Raw genomic sequence first — 19,805 nt, 5'->3', positions numbered from 1 at the left:
AGATGGGACTGCGTGGAGGATGATAGATGACAGTGAATCCAAGGCGTCGGATTGTTGCAGATGACGCAGAACTCGTGTGTGCCGGCCGCGGTGGTCTCGCGGTTCTAGGCGCGCAGTCCGGAACCGTGCGACTGCTACGGTCGTAGGTTCGAATCCTGCCTCGGGCATGGATGTGTTCAAATGGTTCAAATGGCTCTGAGCACTATGGGACTTAACAGCTATGGTCATCAGTCCCCTAGATCTTAGAACTACTTAAACCTAACTAACCTAAGGACAGCACACAACACCCAGCCATCACGAGGCAGAGAAAATCCCTGACCCCGCCGGGAATCGAACCCGGGAACCCGGGCGTGGGAAGCGAGAACGCTACCGCACGACCACGAGATGCGGGCTCATGGATGTGTGTGATGTCCTTAGGTTAGTTAGGTTTAAGTAGTTCTAAGTTCTAGGGGACTTATGACCACAGCCGTTGAGTTCCATAGTGCTCAGAGCCATTTGAACCATTTTTGAACTCGTGTGTGGTCATGTTGGACGAGAAAGTGCTCCAAGTGCGGACGGTTAGAAATTCGAATACAATATGCTGTTTCTCATACACCAAAATAGTTACGTCACATATAGCCATGTTATATCCTACAATTTGAAGCCCTCTAGGGGTAATTGGTTGCAACTTGCGCCAGAGAAACGGGAAAGTAGACCCAATAATATGTAAGAGAACAGAATAAAAAATTCGAGGCCTTACTTTTCATATGCGCTTGGGGGACTGCATGAAGGACTGAATCGGCTCAACTGAATGTTGCAGTCGGACACTGAGTGGAAATGGTACTCGTACTCCGTTTAGTGGACTTTGCGGCAGGAGAGCATACCTTCTATTAGTTTTCTGTTATATGCAGCGCAGAATCCACCATGTGTTAATGTATAGTATGTGCAGGAGTACCTGATTAATTCAGCTTGATCTGTTATTTACTCTGCTATGGTGCTGCGATAAAAATGATATGTCGTATGGCTAGGGCCTCCCTTCGGGTAGACGGATCGCCTGATCCAAGTATTTCGAGTTGACGCCACTTCGGCGACTTGGGTGTCAATTGGGATGATATGGTGATGAAGGAAAGGCGACACAACACCCAGTCCCTGAGCGGAGAAAATCCCTGACCCACCCGGGAATCGATCCCGGGCCCCTTTGGACAGTATTTGGCCCCGTTGACCGTACAGCTATCGAGGCGAAAGTTGCTGCGGTAAGACGGTGTTAGTAGCGTGCTGTTTGTGCCCGAGCAACTGCCGGGCTCTATAGGAGTGGGAATGCTGTATGTGCATCCTTAGTGTACCTTGCATGTCTCTTGGAGTCGTATCAAGTTACACTGAGCTCGTTTGACGTTTCAGTTTGTACTCTGAATCAGATTGGCCCCCAGTGCCGGAAATATAGTGGATATATTGCAGAAGAATATTACAAGCACTGCTGTGTCTAAAAGGGCGTGCTACTTTACTTGTAAGTATTATCAAGTCTCTTGGAATGGTGTAAGGTTAAGATTATATGCTAGCTGGTCCCTCCTTCACGGCACTGTTGCCGGAGTTGGTACTCATGGTAATGATGACAATAGTTATTGAGATTTTGGAGGATTATTTGTCGCGGCGTCGCCGTGGCCTGAAGCATATTGTATACCGACGAAGAGGCCAAAGGGAACAGACTGTGCTGTTATGCAAATGAGCCAGCCGCTGTTCCCTTGACAGAATATAGAACATTTTGTTTAGTCAGGCTTTTTTTAATGTATACAGGCGATTGCAGAATGAGATTTTCACTCTGCAGAGGAGTGTGCGCTGATATGAAACTTCGTGGCAGATTAAAACTGTGTGCCCGACCGAGACTACCATTTTATTTTATTTTATTATTATTATTTTTTTTAATCTCATTTTGTTCGTTGAATCTGCTCGAGGCGGACGTCGTAAGACATTCGTTTAAGTTCGTTGTTGATCGATTAACTCAGTTTTTTTATTACAGAGGGCTGCAAACCTTCTGACCGAACACGCTGAGCTACCGTGCCGGCACCATCTGAGCTACCGAAGCACGACTCACGCCCGGTCCTCTCAGCTTAGTGAAAATCTCATTCTGGAAACATCCCCCAGGCTGTGGTTAAGCCATGTCTCCGCAGTATCCTTTCCTTCAGGAGTGCTAGTTCTGCAAGGTTCGCAGGAGAGCTTCTGTAAAGTTTGGAAGGTAGGAGACGAGATACTGGCAGAAGTAAAGCTGTGAGGACCTGACCTGAGTCGTGCTTCGGTAGCTCAGATGGTACAGCACTTGACGGCGAAAGGCAAAGGTCCCGAGTTCGAGTCTAGGTCAGGCACACAGTTTTAATCTGCCAGGAAGTTTTATACAGGCGATTAATTGTGTTTTTTAAATATATGGCTTATCCTCCAGGAATATTAAATTAAACTGCATCTGTCAAATTTAATCAGATATATATTTTAAAATAAAAAATCGTTGAAACTGTCACTTTGCGACTATTGTAGCCAAAGCCTACGCCGCACTGTCCAATGGTATAGAACGATCAAGCAATTCTCAGTGCATCACGAGGGATACCAACAATTCTTTCTCAGAAAAGAAATCTAACTATTCACAGTGAGGGTAGAAACTTATTACAAAACATACTGCCTCTGCAACCTTCTTTTCTCTGGTGACATTTGCTTCATCCACAGCCTGCACCCCCATGTAAAATCAACCAAATGAAAATGTGTGCACAGTAGTTAGGCCTACTGTTTGAAAATAACTTGATTTCTGGATTCCTTACTTGTGAACTGGTAGAAACTGGAAGACTTGAGGCTGCAAATTCTTTGTGCCTGACCACTGACACTAATAAGAATAAATAAGACGGTGTAGGTCCTATAGCAGTGTAGTCCCCATTAGATAGTTGCTGTTCTATTGCGCTGTGAATTACAGGAACTACATACAACTTCGAAGAGACACTTTGATGACATACTTAAACACATGTATTTATTGTAACTCTTCAGGCTTTCACGGCGAGATCTTGACATTTGGAGTAATCGGGTCTACTGCCGGATGTTTGTGTCGCTCTGGCACAATATTATGGCCACGTAACTCATTGCCTTCTTCAGGTGCTACCTGAGACTCTCAGTCTCAGGTAGCATCTGAAGAAGGCAAAGAGTTACGTGACCGAAATATTGTGCCAGAGCGACACAAACATCCGGCAGTAGACCCGATTACTCCACATGGCATGTCAAAATGGCTCTGAGCACTATGGGACTTAACATCTATGGTCATCAGTCCCCTAGAACTTAGAACTACTTAAACCTAACTAACCTAAGGACATCACACAACACCCAGCCATCACGAGGCAGAGAAAATCCCTGACCCCGCCGGGAATCGAACCCGGAGCCCGGGCGTGGGAAGCGAGAACGCTACCGCACGACCACGAGATGCGGGCCCCCATGGCATGTACTGATTGCCTCAATTTTACAATAATAGATTCATGGTACAAAGTAGAAAGCATGCGAGTAGGGCGTGACCATGTGAAGACCATGTTGTTCAAGCATTTGTTTCACAAACAATAACTCTCACCGCATTGTGTTATATGTTAATGTTAGTATTTGAAAAATAAATGTAATTAATGTTAACTTTTGCAATCACTATTATAGTTTTATCAAATATTGATAATAGTAATAATTTTTTAAAAATCTGCTTCCATGTCTGAAATACTTTGTTTTTACCCCTTGAAAAATTACGTTTTACCCATCAGAAGTAATTACGCCCAGGTTGGGAACCACTGCACGGGTACAGCTGTTTTTCTTCGAAGTGTAGCCGTGCGGGGCAGCCGTTTGGTCTAGGGCGTCTTGTCACGGTCCGCGCGGCTCCTCTCGTCGGAGGTTCGAGTCCTCCCTCGGGCATGGGTGTGTGTGTCGTCCATAGCATAAGTTTGGTCCCATAAAATCTTACCACAAATTTACAAATTTTCTTCGAAGTGTTCTTATACTTTCAAGAATTGTGGTTCAAATGGCTCTGAGCACTATGGGACTTAACTTCTGAGGTCATCAGTCCCCTAGAACTTAGAACTACTTAAACCTAACTAACCTAAGGACATCACACACATACATGCCCGAGGCAGGATTCGAACCTGCGAACGGTTCCAGTCTGTAGCGCCTAGAACCGCCCGGCCACTTCAGCCGGCTTCAAGAATTGTGATTCAATGTTATAATTGTATATGATTTCATTATTGTAGCTATGATTGTTTATTGTGTCGTTAATAGAATTTAGTATTCAGACAGCGGGATGTAGATGCATTGCAACAAATAAATAATGAACAATAATGTATTTCTTTTGAAACTTTTTACACCTGTCATCACTTAAACAACGGCAAAACTGATGTCAGCGATTATTTCTAGGTGGCCTAAGAGCAGGGGAGAAGTTGACCAGGGACTTATGTACGTACAAAATCTCACTTTTCTGCAGAGGAAATTTACACTAACGGTGGAAAACTTGAAAACAAAGTGGGGAGGGTCGAGGTGCCTTTCTGAGATTTTCTAATTAATAACAGTAGGCAGACTTGCAGAAAACAATATTTTTATTACCTAATAGTTAACAAAACAAGTGAAAATATTCTTGCGGAGAGCTCAACATTCGTGTGGGTGAAGACAATATTCACTGGATAATACCTTTGTAGCGTCTTTCTGCTCTGGTGTTGGGCATTTTTTCGGCTTGTCTATACGAGCCAGGAAAACCTGTGGTACGGAATAGAGCTGCATCCGCTCCAAGGCACTAGGGTAAGAGTGTGAAATCAGAGAGGTGGCAGGCCCCTACAAGTGCTCAGAGCGTGGGTGTTGGCCGCAAGGCCGCCGTCTGCCTTCCCATCTATTGCCGACAACGTCAAGACGTAGGTGCGGAGGCATCGGTCATTGACTGACCCAGTAAACACACTAGCATAAGTAAAAGATATACCAAGAAAATATCAAATACTATCTTAATAGATAAAAATAACAGATGCTAAGGTAATCAATAAGGAAAATATTAATAAGTATGAAGACCCTTATTGCCATTGTTTCACACATTGTTTGCTATTTTTAATGAAAGTGTAAAATCGTGAGATTCAGAGGGGACCGTAAGATATAACTCTCCCCCTCAGCAACACCAAAATATCTTAAAACGCTGTAAGATGTTTCTTGCCAATTACGTGAACGTTAAGCCGCCCATTCACAGCCCGACCGGTCCGCCAAACCGCTCGCTAAGCTCTGTGAGCGTGTTGATTTCCGAACCTGTTCTTGCAACACTTCCTGTGCTCTCCTGTTATTCGGTGACGCTACTCGCGCCTCCGCGTAACCACTTCTCAACAACACGTTCTGGCTGCGGGCCAGGTGATTTGAATGTCATCTCTCCAACTCTTTAAAAACTAAAGATCCAAGGCAGCTCTTGAAGAAAGTGCTTTCTAACAGCACATGTGTCGATATGGTAAATGGATTCTACAGGGCTATTACAAATGATTGAAGCGATTTCATAAATTCACTGTAGCTCCATTCATTGACATATGGTCACGACACACTACAGATACGTAGAAAAACTCATAAAGTTTTGTTCGGCTGAAGCCGCACTTCAGGTTTCTGCCGCCAGAGCACTCGAGAGCGCAGTGAGACAAAATGGCGACAGGAGCCGAGAAAGCGTATGTCGTGCTTGAAATGCACTCACATCAGTCAGTCATAACAGTGCAACGACACTTCAGGACGAAGTTCAACAAAGATCCACCAACTGCTTACTCCATTCGGCGATGGTATGCGCAGTTTAAAGCTTCTGGATGCCTCTGTAAGGGGAAATCAACGGGTCGGCCTGCAGTGAGCGAAGAAACGGTGGAACGCGTGCGGGCAAGTTTCACGCGTAGCCCGCGGAAGTCGACGAATAAAGCAAGCAGGGAGCTAAACGTACCACAGCCGACGGTTTGGAAAATCTTACGGAAAAGGCTAAAGCAGAAGCCTTACCGTTTACAATTGCTACAAGCCCTGACACCCGATGACAAAGTCAAACGCTTTGAATTTTCGGCGCGGTTGCAACAGCTCATGGAAGAGGATGCGTTCAGTGCGAAACTTGTTTTCAGTGATGAAGCAACATTTTTTCTTAATGGTGAAGTGAACAGACACAATGTGCGAATCTGGGCGGTAGACAATCCTCACGCATTCGTGCAGCAAATTCGCAATTCACCAAAAGTTAACGTGTTTTGTGCAATCTCGCGGTTTAAAGTTTACGGCCCCTTTTTCTTCTGCGAAAAAAACGTTACAGGACACGTGTATCTGGACATGCTGGAAAATTGGCTCATGCCACAACTGGAGACCGACAGCGCCGACTTCATCTTTCAACGGGATGGTGCTCCACCGCACTTCCATCATGGTGTTCGGCATTTCTTAAACAGGAGATTGGAAAACCGATGGATCGGTCGTGGTGGAGATCATGATCAGCAATTCATGTCGTGGCCTCCACGCTCTCCCAACTTAACCCCATGCGATTTCTTTCTGTGGGGTTATGTGAAAGATTCAGTGTTTAAACCTCCTCTACCAAGAAACGTGCCAGAACTGCGAGCTCGCATCAACGATGCTTTCGAACTCATTGATGGGGACATGCTGCGCCGAGTGTGGGAGGAACTTGATTATCGACTTGATGTCTGCCGAATCACTAAAGGGGCACATATCGAACATTTGTGAATGCCTAAAAAAACTTTTTGAGTTTTTGTATGTGTGAGCAAAGCATTGTGAAAATATCTCAAATAATAAAGTTATTGTAGAGCTGTGAAATCGCTTCAATCATTGGTAATAACCCCGTAACACACTTGGTACATGCATTAGTAGGCTGTCCGTTTTTGTAACCCGTTTATGATTTTTGTGATGAGCGTTCAAGAATCTTAAAATGAAATTAATAAATTAATGCGCTAGCCTCATGTTTGAGAAGATTGTTCATCTAATCCTGTTCAGACTATCCTTTCGTATATTTACCAATAAACTCTGCAAATAATGGTACTTCAATAAATGTTTGGATCTAGAAGACGGACAGTGACACACTTCATTCTGGAAGGAGTCCTTGTGCAGTGGCTAGGTTATTTTCCGACTTTTTTGCCATAAATACGCACGAGAGTCTCTGTGGATTTTGGTAAAGTTGTAGGGAGATTATGAACTGGAGCTCTGCGAGAGACTGAGAGTATACTCCGATTAACACTTTTGGTACATGGTATGCGGGAACGTCGAAGGCGCGAGTTAAAGCCAAAGTTTCATGCAATCTGAACGTGAAGGGAGAATTCTACTGAATTATGCCCTGTCCAAATCTGTTACCACATATATACAATGTGTACAACTGATCTGTCAGATATTTTCACAGCCGAAGGTATTTAAGAACTTAAAAAAAGTATTGGAGAAGACCTACAGATAATAAACATCATTTGTATGTGAGTTTCCACGGGCATACTCAAGACTTTCGCACCATTATTTAACACCTATTCAGTATCCTCAATTCAGGGACACCAGTTTGTATTGAAATGTACTCACGTGTTGACCTCTTGAGATAAGAGGCAAGTAAATACTCTCCTTCTTAAATTTAATAGAAGTAAAGGTATTTCATCTCACAATGCTTTTATAATGGAAGGGTGTCCAATTTCTTTAGGAGAAGGCTATTTACCTAAAACAGAAACAGTTTTTTCATAGTTGTGTCTTCGATTTAGCGTACGTCAACGAGCAGAGCTTTCTGAAAAAGAGATGGTAGTGTATTACACGTTAAAATAAGATGAGGAGCAATTTTCCAAAACGCATAATGTTACAAAAAGTAAAATTTTCGGGAGAAGCGAAAAACTTATATGGCGGAAGTACTTTTTTATTTTTTTAAAATTTTTAACAAAAGGGCCAATGATGAAAACGTGTTTATTACAAGATAAATTTTTTGGTTTAATTCCAAGGTATGAGGACTTTTGTAGTGGACCAAATGCGATTTGTTGTTTCCTATTGGACGATATGCATTTTTATGTAAGCTATGTTGGACATAATGGATTTTGATTAGTTTTCAGTAACACAGAACTGATAATCATAATCAATTTTTTGAAAATGAGCCTTTTGATAGTCAATAAAACACTTTAACGCAAGAAGTAGAAACTAAAACATAAATGTGCTTCATTTCCATTTATGGTGATCACACTATTTTTCCAATAACAGGCTCATCTTTTAAACAATCACAAACAGTATCTCGGGCAATAAGTCGTTACATAGAAGGCTAATAATCTCGGTGAAAGACCTAAAAACTTCCTTTTCTCTCAGTTTTTTTCGAAATATGGAGCTTAGTAGTTTCTATCTACAACATCTCTCTTTTCTTGTTTAATCCTGTTCAGAGATGGCACTTCGGATCCACTTGCTGCTTCGCCAAAGCTGTATCCACGTTTGCCTGATGACAAAATGCACTTTGAATGATCATCAGAAAAGTAGTTAAGGTGAGTTTTGATTTTAATATCAGTTACCCTTTCTCCTCCGGTGTATTTCTTCAGATGAATCCTTTTCAGATCACTGATCCCATTTACAAGTTTCAAATTTTTGCATAGTTCCTTATAATCAAATATTTACCACCCTTCCCCAAAATCCTTGTGTCAACCACTTCTACATAAGCTTCTTGGTATATGTTTGGATTCAATATTTCTGAAATTTTAAGACTTCTGTTCCTACTCGGCCACAACTCGGTCAACAGGTAAAGAGAAGTGTCTTCTAATTGGAAAACAGGGAAGTACATCAGTCATATGCTCTGGAAATTATAGCCATACAATGAAGGCTTTCACGATCAGATGTCATAGTTGGCAGTGAGTGTTCTGGGATGTCTGGTTCTGGTCCAAGAAACTTTTCGATTCCTGACGTTTCGTCCGGAGCTGCACTGGACAACTTCGGAGGTGTGCCTGGTGACGCTGGGTCTGATAATAGTCTGGAAGACTTAGCGTCGATTCAGCGTCGCCAGGAGATCCGAAGGTGTCCAGCGAAGCTCTGAATGAAGCGTCAGGAACCGTAAAGTTTCTTGGACCACGGCTATATATTCCAGAAGACTCGCCCAGCAACTGGAGATTCTGTTCTAACTAAAACAGGCAAAAATCAATGAAAAATACTCATCCATTCTCTGATATACTCTCCATCTCAACAGAACTAAGTTTTTACGTTTATATTCCTAACAGTCAGAATGTAAAAGGAGATAATACACAACAGTGCTGTAATACCGAAAAACAGTGCCAGTAGCTAATTGTTGGTTAGTTAAAAGGTTTCACTGCAGCCAACATTGCTTAATAAAATAAAGTAAAATGAATTGTTGGATTTTCTGCAGTTTCTATCTGATTTCATATCAAACGTGATTCCATATCAAACTCAATTTTGTCTACCAGTGTACATTACGCATATTGGAAAGTTGCTCCTCGAATACAAGACTATAAATCTTAGTTTTGTAAAACCGCAGGTATCTTTATCGAGGAAGTAAAATCTTCAGTTTAGTCCTTCAGGTATGTACACAGGGTGAGTCTGGTAAGACGAATCCCCAATTTATTTGCTGAATAGTTCCAGATATCGAAACGAGGATACCCGCAATTGATAGTAGTATGCTGAGGCGCACCTCATGTTTTATATGGCTAATGCTCTGAATTATGGTATCAACCGTATTATTGAAATAAGTATGGTTTTTAGTAAGTGGAACCGTATACTTTTCATCACGGCGTTCAGTGGCTGTTGGAAAGGCATTTACAGTGATATAGCGGTTGTTAATATTTGAGTTGAAATCTTTCCCAAAAAGAGTCGGAGAAATGCCCTACAATTGGGAAGTAATGCGACACCAAAGTCGTCTATTGTGCCAAGCAGGACACTCATGCCAGGCTCGTAGTTATGTGCAGAAAGATATTCCCACGCAACTAATATAAAACCCATTTTCTATACGACATAGGTACAGGGTCAGCCAAAGTTTTTGTGTGTGGAACTATGGCATATGTTAGCTTCTGGCTTATCAGATGGGGCTTAAGAAAACTATTTAAAATGTGTGCACGTTTGCAGTTATTCGTTTAAACAACTTCAGTCTCTTCAGTCAGACAGTTTTCCATTGCTATTTCAACAACATTTGTTTGTAATTGTCCATGTAAAAGTAGCGTGTCTAACTTCTCCTCATTGGTGTTTACTGTATGTCTGCATGCAAGAAATGTTGAAGCAGACATGACCTGCCGATAGAAAACACAGTTCCTGCTACTTCTGCAATGCAGACTAGTAAACAGCCTTCATGCAATCATGTAACATGACATGAGAGTGTTTTAAACGCAGTAACCGATTTCGGCCGAGTGGCTTTTCAATTTTAGAATATTTCTCGGATTCTTTTTCGAAGAGTTTCAGCCTCTAACGTAACATGCATTATATCATTCTACTCGTTTTTTCGAGCGCTTTCGGATGCCGTTGAAAGTATGTAATTCTGTTTTAAGAAATCATACTTTATTCAGTATGTCGATTGATACAAGAGTTGAAATTCTTTATTACATACCACATTACGTGCCCCTTAGCGTACTATCACTTGCAGAAAACCTCGTTTCGATATCTGGAAACGTTCAGGAACTAAAAGTTGTGTTACGTCTTACTTGACTCATCCCGTGTATGTATGCATTTTTAGAGGCCATAATTTGGCATAAAAATAAAAGTAATTGAAGGTGTGTGATTCATCAAGCAGGATAAGTAGGCTACCTAAGTGTGTGAGGCCAACAGCAACGCTCATTGGCTGTGGTCAGTCTTAGCCAAAATGGAGACATTTGGTTTACTATGAGGACTAATTCTAGAGAAGTAGGCAACTAGCTTTCACACAGGGAGGATGTTTCTCCGGTTGCTCGGACAGTTTTAGAAAAGTGCTAAATCATGTAGTCTAAAGAAGGTACAGACTTGAATAATTGAAAATTTCCTTATTTCATACAAATCGTAGTACTGTGTGGCGTATTATACAGGCAGTTTATAAACGCTAGCTTACTGCGAAGTAAGGAAGTGTATAATCAAGCTAGCAAATCTTATGACCGAGTACTGTGTGACAGTACTCATTCTAAACAGACTGACTTTAGTTACAGTTTCTAACATTTAGGTCGTCGGTTCCTTACGTATGCTGACTGTCGGTGAGAGTGTTCAGTTTGCGTAAACCGAATTAACATTGGCATTTTTTCTAAGAAATGTATGTTTGAAACGTATACTTGTGGTTTAGCACGGACTTAGTGACAGCATTTGTGCCTTCCCGGTTTTTAAATACAGCAAGATTATTTTCCCTAGAGCTTACCTCAACTAGCTAATTAACCTCCGTACACTGATCAGCTACAACATTATGACAACCTACCTAATAGCCAGTATGTCCACTTTTGGCACGGATAACAGCGGAGACGCGTCGTGGCATGGAAGCACTCACGTCTTGGTATGTCACTGGAGGGAATTGGCCCCACATCTGCTCACACAAGTCACCTAATTCCCATAAATGCCGGGGAGGTGGCGATGAGCTCCGACACCACGTTCAGTCACATTCAAGATACCGATAGTAGGTCGGTGATCGTAATGTTCTGTCTGATCAGTTTATGTGTAGGAAGAAACGTACAACAGACCAACAGTCCACATAAAGCTGTTTAGGGACACGAAAATTTTAGTCAGTTTTCCCATAATTTTTCTTGGCCAAGTTAAATTGCTCGTCGCCCTAGACGAGGAAGTGGATATGTGGATCTTAGCGAGGTAAGGGAACACAAGTACAGAAAGCTTCACTAGAATCTAAACTGTACCTCCCCTATGCATATTAGAACGCTGGAAAGTGTTGGTGTTTGAACAAATCTGATATATATATATATATATATATATATATATATATATATATATATGTCCACTTTTTGGCACGGATAACAGCGGAGACGCGTCGTGGCATGGAAGCACTCACGTCTTGGTAGGTCACTGGAAATATATATATATATATATATACAGTGGCCATATATATATATATGATAAATGGACACCCTAGCTGCAAGCAGGCGTTGATACACTTCATTGGGGACATGTTGAAAATGTGTGCCCCGACCGGGACTCGAACCCGGGATCTCCTGCTTACATGGCAGACGCTCTATCCATCTGAGCCACCGCGGGCACAGAGGATAGTGCGTCTGCAGGGACTTATCCCTTGCACGCTCCCCGTGAGATCCACATTCCCAACATGTCCACAACACTACATTCGTAGTGCGCCTAATAGATGTTTGCCCATCATACTCATTACTCGTGGCAGATTAATCTACCAAGTCCCGTACGAGTTCGGGCATAGCGTGTGCGTTCGCACAAGAAGGTCAAAGGCCGGGAACCCATATTTTTAACTATATATGACGGTAGTATCTGTTCCCGAAAGAAGTATGAGTATGATGGGCAAACATCTATTAGGCGCACTACGAATGTAGTGTTGTGGACATGTTGGGAATGTGGATCTCACGGGGAGCGTGCAAGGGATAAGTCCCTGCAGACGCACTATCCTCTGTGCCCGCGGTGGCTCAGATGGATAGAGCGTCTGCCATGTAAGCCAGAGATCCCGGGTTCGAGTCCCGGTCGGGGCACACATTTTCAACATGTCCCCAATGAAGTGTATCAACGCCTGCTTGCAGCTAGGGTGTCTATTTATCATTTCATTTCGAGCAAAGCTGCATGGTCATCGACGGTAACTGTTCTTTCGGGAACAGATACTACCGTCATATATATATATATATATATATATAGTTATTATGGGATAACTGATAAGGACATATGTATTCTTTCTTGCAATGTCCTATCATGAACTGTAGAAAGAAATTCTGTGGTACTCATTCGTCTTAGACGTGAGTGATTATACCACACGACGTGAACAATTTAGACTGTCTTCCGAAGTGCCTTAAAGCTCACAAGATGTATTCATTAAATTATGTGAATAGGAACTATAATGAAATATTATACCAAATGAGTGACATATTTGAGCTTATTTTTTATCGTTGTGCACATAATTCTACTTATGACCAGGGTGCTACATGGCATATTCCAGCTGGATAATGCAAGAAACCTCGCTGCAGTTCACACAGTAAGCGCCTCTGCGGAATGTCCGGATCCTATACCGCCCTGCCCAATCCACTGATTTATCAATCGTAGAGCATGTCTTAGATGTGATGGGAAGACAGACACTTTTATAGCAGCTCCCAGTCAGCAAACATCATGAACCGACAGATCAGATGTTCATGCATGGCAGGAAATTCTGTAAGATGACATTCGGAGGCTGCAGGCTTCCTGCCACAATTAATACAAGGCCGTATTTGTTCCTGTGGAGTCACGTCTAATACTAATGCTGATGATGGACTTCAGTTCCATATAGATTGAAAGTTTAAATATTTAATAACCGTTGTGGATTAAACATCTCCTCAAAGTTCGATAAATATCGCACCAATACTTCATAGTGTATTACTTTCCGATTCCGTTAGGGCAGGGGAGAGCGGGCCTCATTTAAACGGATTTCTTTTCGGAACGTTTAAAACTTATTGGTTAGATATGCCGTGTTTAAAATCGTTTAATCTTATAACTGGTTATTAAAGTTCAACTTGATGTATACTTCTAACACATCATTACATTTAACAGAGCAAAATAATTTTATATAGACACAAGTAGAGTGCGTAAACGTGCACCGGTTATGGGCAAGTTTACGCACCTATATGACCGTGTTAACGCATATCACAGAACAAAATAATGAGTAACCAAAACCCACTACTTAACTTTTCAAAATATGTTCTGTTGATGGTAAACAAAATTACTGGCTCTCTTATATCATTTAACAAGGTAAAATTTTTGGGGGGACGGTCCCCTTGCTAACATAATATGGCCGACACAGAACTTTGACTTTCAGTCAAAGGTCTGTTGTTCATTATTGCCGAGTTTAAATCTATGCACACAAAACATTTTGTCTTTCCTGTGGCACAATCGTCCTGGGCACACGTTTTACATCTAAGACACTGGACTCATTCTTGATTTCTTTTTAATTGGTTGTTTCATTTCAAGAAGAAAATACAAAGACTATTTTCATTCTTTTCATCAGACAGCTGCAGATTTCAAGAAAAAGCAAGAAGTACTGGATGGAACAGTCTTTGAGACGGGAGTGTTTGATTACTAACAGACTCTTTGGAAGGACTAGTTAGTGAGAAGAGAGTGGAAGGAAGGAGGAGATACAAGAAGATAGACGACAAAAAGGGAATCGGAAACTACGCGGACCTGAAGAAGATGGCAAAAGACAGGAGAGCGTAGAGAACTACCATTTTAAAATCTGCGTTTGGGCAAACACAAATGATAACACCCGAAGTAGGACTACTCACATTTTCCTTTGTTCTTGCTTTTAGAAATTTCTTGTCGTCGTCAGGCCTTGCTCTCACAGAATTAATTCTTTCTGCTTGAGATTCATTAAGTTCAAATAGCTTTCTAAGAAATTCCTACCTTTTATTCTCCCGTGCCTTCATTGATCTAGATTGCGTTATAGGTGCCGCCGCCTGAAAGTTTCCTTGACTGGAGTATCAGTTAGGATGGCAATGCAAAATAGTGTGTAAACGTGCTGAAAGAGAACGGCTCCATCGCCATGTTTGGATTAGTTTCGAAACTATAGCAGTACCTTTCAGGCTTTCAAATTATACAAATGTTCCTTGTAAAGAGCAAAATCTCTTGTATATGCGCCTAGTAGCTTCGATATTTGAGTACAAAAATTTATTCTCCTTGCACAAAAACACGAATAATTATGTTCTTCATGCTAAGACGTTCACTCAACTGACGCGTCAAATTTGTGAGAGAAGAGACCTCAGTAGATGGTAGTACTAATCTTCCACTGTCGATAACGCTCTAGCAAGAATGGTTCCCGAGAAAAGTGCTCTGCTTAAGCGTGCCGTACACGTAAACGTGGCTCGGTCTCCCTTTCATACACGCGAGTTACGAGACGTATTTTAAACTTGCGATTTTCCATTCAGTCATACTACTGTCTAATGCGAACAAACTGAGGACATTCCGTTACTATAATTTTTCCAGATGGTTAGTGGGATGTTTTGGATGTTACGTAGCAAATAAATATAAGTTGGTGTGAAGTATTCCAAATATGAGTTGGTTCCCAGATACGATGTTGCCGAAGGATGGTCTACACCATACACAATTAATGATAACGGTAGAATAAGTAATTATTTCGAGGTAATCCTGCAGTGTATGGGGTTTAGTAACAGAACTAGTGGATTGTCGAATTTAGTAACTGTCGAGGTGTTGTATGCAATATGTCATAGCAGACGGGTGCTTTTTTAAAAATAATTATCATCCTCAGTGCTTTAAATAACACTAGGGTGTGGTTAAATACTGCATTGTACTGAATGACGTGAAATATAGTTCATTATTTATTAACCTGCTGTAACAGCAGCACTGTCTGCGAGTTATTTTAAGTTAATTCTTCCTGTTTATGATCAATATGTTCTCTGCATCTCTTCGTTAAATAATATTTGTAACCTCTGAAGTCGTTACCTGAGTTTCTCCTTATTCGCAGAAAAGTATTGTACTCAAGCACCGTGTATTACATTGATTAAGAACAAGAGGATTGACGAATTTCCATACACGGTGAGTCTCTCAATTCAAATTACAAACCTCCTGGGGTTGTGGAGGGGACTTAGTAGGTACAGTTCTGATAAATAAGCCATGCCCGGAAATCGGTGTAAATTAAGTTTGAAGTTTGGATAACTTTCAAATATCCCATTTCGCGGTACCGACACATCGAAAACAATCTGCTCTGACCTGATCGGAAATAGAAAGTGCTACTAATGTGCTGTTTTCACATTATGGACTGGTAGTCAGAGGCTCGTATTGTTATGCAATACGCAGAACGTAATAATGCTTAGAAAGTGTATTTTTATGCAAGCATACACTTTTTTAAATGGAACAATGCCTATTTAAGAGAACAAACTAAAATTAGGTTAAACTGGAATGTCAGTGGTCTTTTTTGCAGGATTCTAGTGCGAGTCGTTTACGAGACATCATAAACCCAGCGAGGTGGCGCAGTGGTTACCACCCTGGACTCGCATTCGGGAGGACGACGGTTCAATCCCGCGTCCGGCCATCCTGATTTAGGTTTTCCGTAATTTCCCTAAATCACTTCAGGCAAATGCCCTTTGAAAGGGCACGGCTGAATTCCTTCTCCATTCTTCCCTAATCCGATGAGATCGATGACCTCGTTGGTTGGTCTCTTCCACCAAATCAATCAACCAACCACACACTAAACAACAACACTAGTGTATACGCTAATTAGGTGGATTCGGACCAGTAACGAGACAATTCACCATCACAGATTGTGTTCAAAATGACCACCAGCAGCGGCAATAATCGTTTCCAGTCTGGTATGGAATGACTGCTACACACGTGCTAGTTTTTCAGCGAAGAGGTGCGAGCTGGCTGCAGTAATACGTTGTTTCATATCATCAGGTGTAGCTGGTATGTCCTTGTAGACATAGTTTTACAGCATTCTCCAGAGAAAAAAGTCTGCAGGCGTCAAATCCAGGGAACGGGTCAATGTACAGGTCGTCTGCGTCCTATCGAACAATTTGGAAACAATTCGTGAAGACATGCTGTAGTACTTTGTGCACTATGGCTGGACAGCCATCATGTTGGTACTGTAGGTTTATCCTAGTCTGCAGAGGGAAGATTTATAGCATCCGTGGGAGATGGTCTGTTAGGAGCCTGCGATACTTGTGCGCGTTCAGTATCCCGCCTATAAAAAACGGGCTTATGAGCTGATGGTTCACTATTCCACATCACACGGTTACTCACCAAGGTCGCTGACGTTCCACTTGACAGAGCCAACGGGGATTGTCAACAGACCAGTAGCGCATGTTCCGACAGTTTACATGGCCGTGACTGGTAAACGTGGCTTCATCACTAAACGAGATATCTGATACATCTGGAGTATCTAGTCTCAGTGCCCATGTATAGAAGTTAACACTGTTCTCGGAATCGTTTCCATGCAGCTCTAGATGGAGAGAGATGTGATAGGGATGGAAACTATGTCGATGGAGAACGCTGCGCGGGATTAGCCGAGCGGTCTTAGGCGCTGCAGTCATGGACCGTACAGCTGGTCCCGGCGGAGGTTCGAGTCCTCCCTCGGGTATGGCGTGTGTGTTTGTCCTTGGGATAATTTAGGTTAAACAGTGAGTAAGCTTAGGGACTGATGACCTTAGCAGTTAAGTCCCATAAGATTTCACACACATTTGAAAATTTTTTCGATGGAGAATGCGTAGGACACTTGTCTGACTTTGCCACTTCCTAGCGCGACTGCGCGGAAGCAAAGGCGCCGATCAACTGCAAACAGCAGCAGGAACATTAATTTCCCTCTCTTCTGTCGTCACTTGTCTCCTTCTGTTAAACTGTCTAGGTGTCCCACTAGTAAGCAAACCTAACAAAATCGTACCTAGGAATTATGCAGGTTGAGTGGCACAGACAAGTGACAGTGTGGAACATTTGAAGATACGGAATCTCGTAAACGACTCGCACTAGAATAACGCAACGAACACAATTAGCATTCAAATTTACCCTAACTTTAATTTGTTAGTATCAATAGGCATTTTTCCATTTGAAAAAGTGTATATTTGCACAAGAAATACCTTTTGTATGTAGTATTACAATTTGTTTATTGCCTAACAATACGAGCCCCTGAGTACGAATGCATTCTGTGAAACCCACGCATCAATATCGCTTTCCATTTCCGCAATATTTGCGGTGCAAGTTTTTGGTCACTCCCTTGTATACACTGTCCACAAACCCTGGTGCGAGTCCGTGGGGAACCACAATCAACCCCTCTATTTGCGAACGTACCTGTTTCTCGTAGACGTTGCTGTAATTGGACGAAAATGGTATGTGGTGGACTGAGGTGATCCAGAAAATGTTCTAAGATACGTGCATTGTGCAGCTCTTCCATTAAGTCAGATCAATGTCACAGTTGAGAGTGGTGAGGATCTACACAATTTTGAACTGAAAGCTTCGACGCGCAAGTCGCCGAAGTGGCGTCAAATCGAAAGACTTGCACCAGGTGAGCGGTCTACCAGACGGGAGGCCCTCGTCACACGCCATAACTGAAAGCTCACTCAGTGTCGATTTTCTAAATGGTGATTGTTAACTGCATTAAATCTAATATTTTGCAAATAATTACACAATCTGATGAAACTACTAACAGTTTTTGCAGAAAAAGTAGCTACATTTCGATAAATATGTCCATACCGGACCATGCTGCTGTAGTCATAAAAAATTTCTGTTCTGTCTATTATCTCATAAAATATTTCATAATTTTCTAAGGCAATGTTGGTTTGTAGGGCTTTCAAAATACACTTTCCGTATTAAATTAACTTACAATTGTAACGTAGAGTAAATAGTAACAAAAATAAATGTAGTTGAACTTGTTTTGTTTATAAATGAATAAAAATAACAGTAATACTGTGCAGGGTGCTTCAGATTTATCGTACAGACAAATTTTCTTGGAAACAGCGCTTCGGATTTTTTCGGGTAAAATGTATTTGGGACAAAAATGGCTCTGAGTACTATGGGACTTAACAGCTTAGGTCATCAGTCCCCTAGAACTTAGAACTACTTAAACCTAACTAACCTAAGGACATCACACACATCCATGCTCGAGGCAGGATTCGAACCTGCGACCGTAGCAGTCCCGCGGTTCCGGACTGCAGCGCCTAGAACCGCACGGCCACCGCGGCCGGCGTATTTGGGACAAACCAATAAGGACCAATAGAATGGTGAAACATGTATTTCTGGAATTTGTTGGAAAATAGAGAAAGCAAAATCATCTTCAAAATTCAAATGAGAACATGTGAAAAAATTATCACTGTTCAAACGAGCTTGAACATCTCGTGTCTAAAATGTGACTTCTTGTATTTCACGTTGTTTCTGGGATATAATCAAAAAACTCGACGTGGACATATTTTGCCCAATAAATACCGGGCGCACTGTTTCAGTGATAAGGTGCCTGCCTATAAGGTAAAACTGAAGCATCGCGTGCATTATTGACGAAAATGCAATAAATTTCAACTCTGAGATAAAATAATGTTTTTAGAACTCCCAACAGGTGAAAGAAAATCAGAATACATAGAGCTTGCCATTTAATAAATGTGATATTCCCGACTGCCAGTGACCGAGTGAGGTGGCGCAGTGGTTAGACACTGGACTCGCATTCGGGAGGACGACGGTTCAATCCCGCGTCCGGCCATCCTGATTTAGGTTTTCCGTGATTTCCCTAAATCGCTCTAGGCAAATGCCGGGATGGTTCCTTTCAAAGGGCACGGCCGACTTCCTTCCCCGTCCTTCCCTAATCCGATGAGACCGATGACCTCGCTGTCTGGCCTCCTTCCCCAAAAACAACCAATCAACAACCAACTGACAGCCAGTGCAACTTTTATTTAGGAGAAAGTGTTGTACCTTGAGGATAGTATACCTAAGAAAGGTGATGTTTCTTGATTGATACTACAATTTAGTGAACGAGTTTGGAATAACACGAAGGAATGCGCACTAGTGGCTTCGATAATCAGTTTCCTGAGTTTTCTACTGTTTTTGCTGTTGTGAGACAGGAGGTTATGCTTTGTGCATCATTTGTAAGTATTTTGCGTCTACACATTTAAGTGCTGTATCATACTCGTATATTAAACTTATTTGGATGATGTTGTTAATTCCTCAGTTTATGTTAATGTGAAAAGTTAAGCCATACTCCGTCAGTCACGTACCCTTCTGTATCTTGAAACGGAAGAAAGGCTTCTGCCGTG

The 19,805-nt window shown here is 41.9% G+C and overlaps 1 protein-coding gene and 1 non-coding gene across 2 annotated transcripts in view; both read right to left on the bottom strand.

Annotated features, from left to right (window-relative positions):
• The window catches only part of LOC126248500 (ATP-binding cassette sub-family C member 4-like), a 289,894-nt gene that overhangs the window by 249,663 nt on the left and 20,426 nt on the right, over positions 1 to 19,805 (bottom strand). The window lies entirely within an intron of this gene.
• Trnat-ugu (transfer RNA threonine (anticodon UGU)) lies at positions 12,047 to 12,121 on the bottom strand. Its single transcript has one exon. It is a non-coding gene; the product is annotated as a tRNA-Thr (tRNA).

Source organism: Schistocerca nitens, chromosome 3 (genome assembly GCF_023898315.1).
Source record: "Schistocerca nitens isolate TAMUIC-IGC-003100 chromosome 3, iqSchNite1.1, whole genome shotgun sequence".
Classification (NCBI taxonomy): domain Eukaryota; kingdom Metazoa; phylum Arthropoda; class Insecta; order Orthoptera; family Acrididae; genus Schistocerca; species Schistocerca nitens.
The sequence above is the reverse complement of the archived record's forward strand: the minus strand, read 5'-3'. Positions and strand labels throughout refer to the sequence as shown.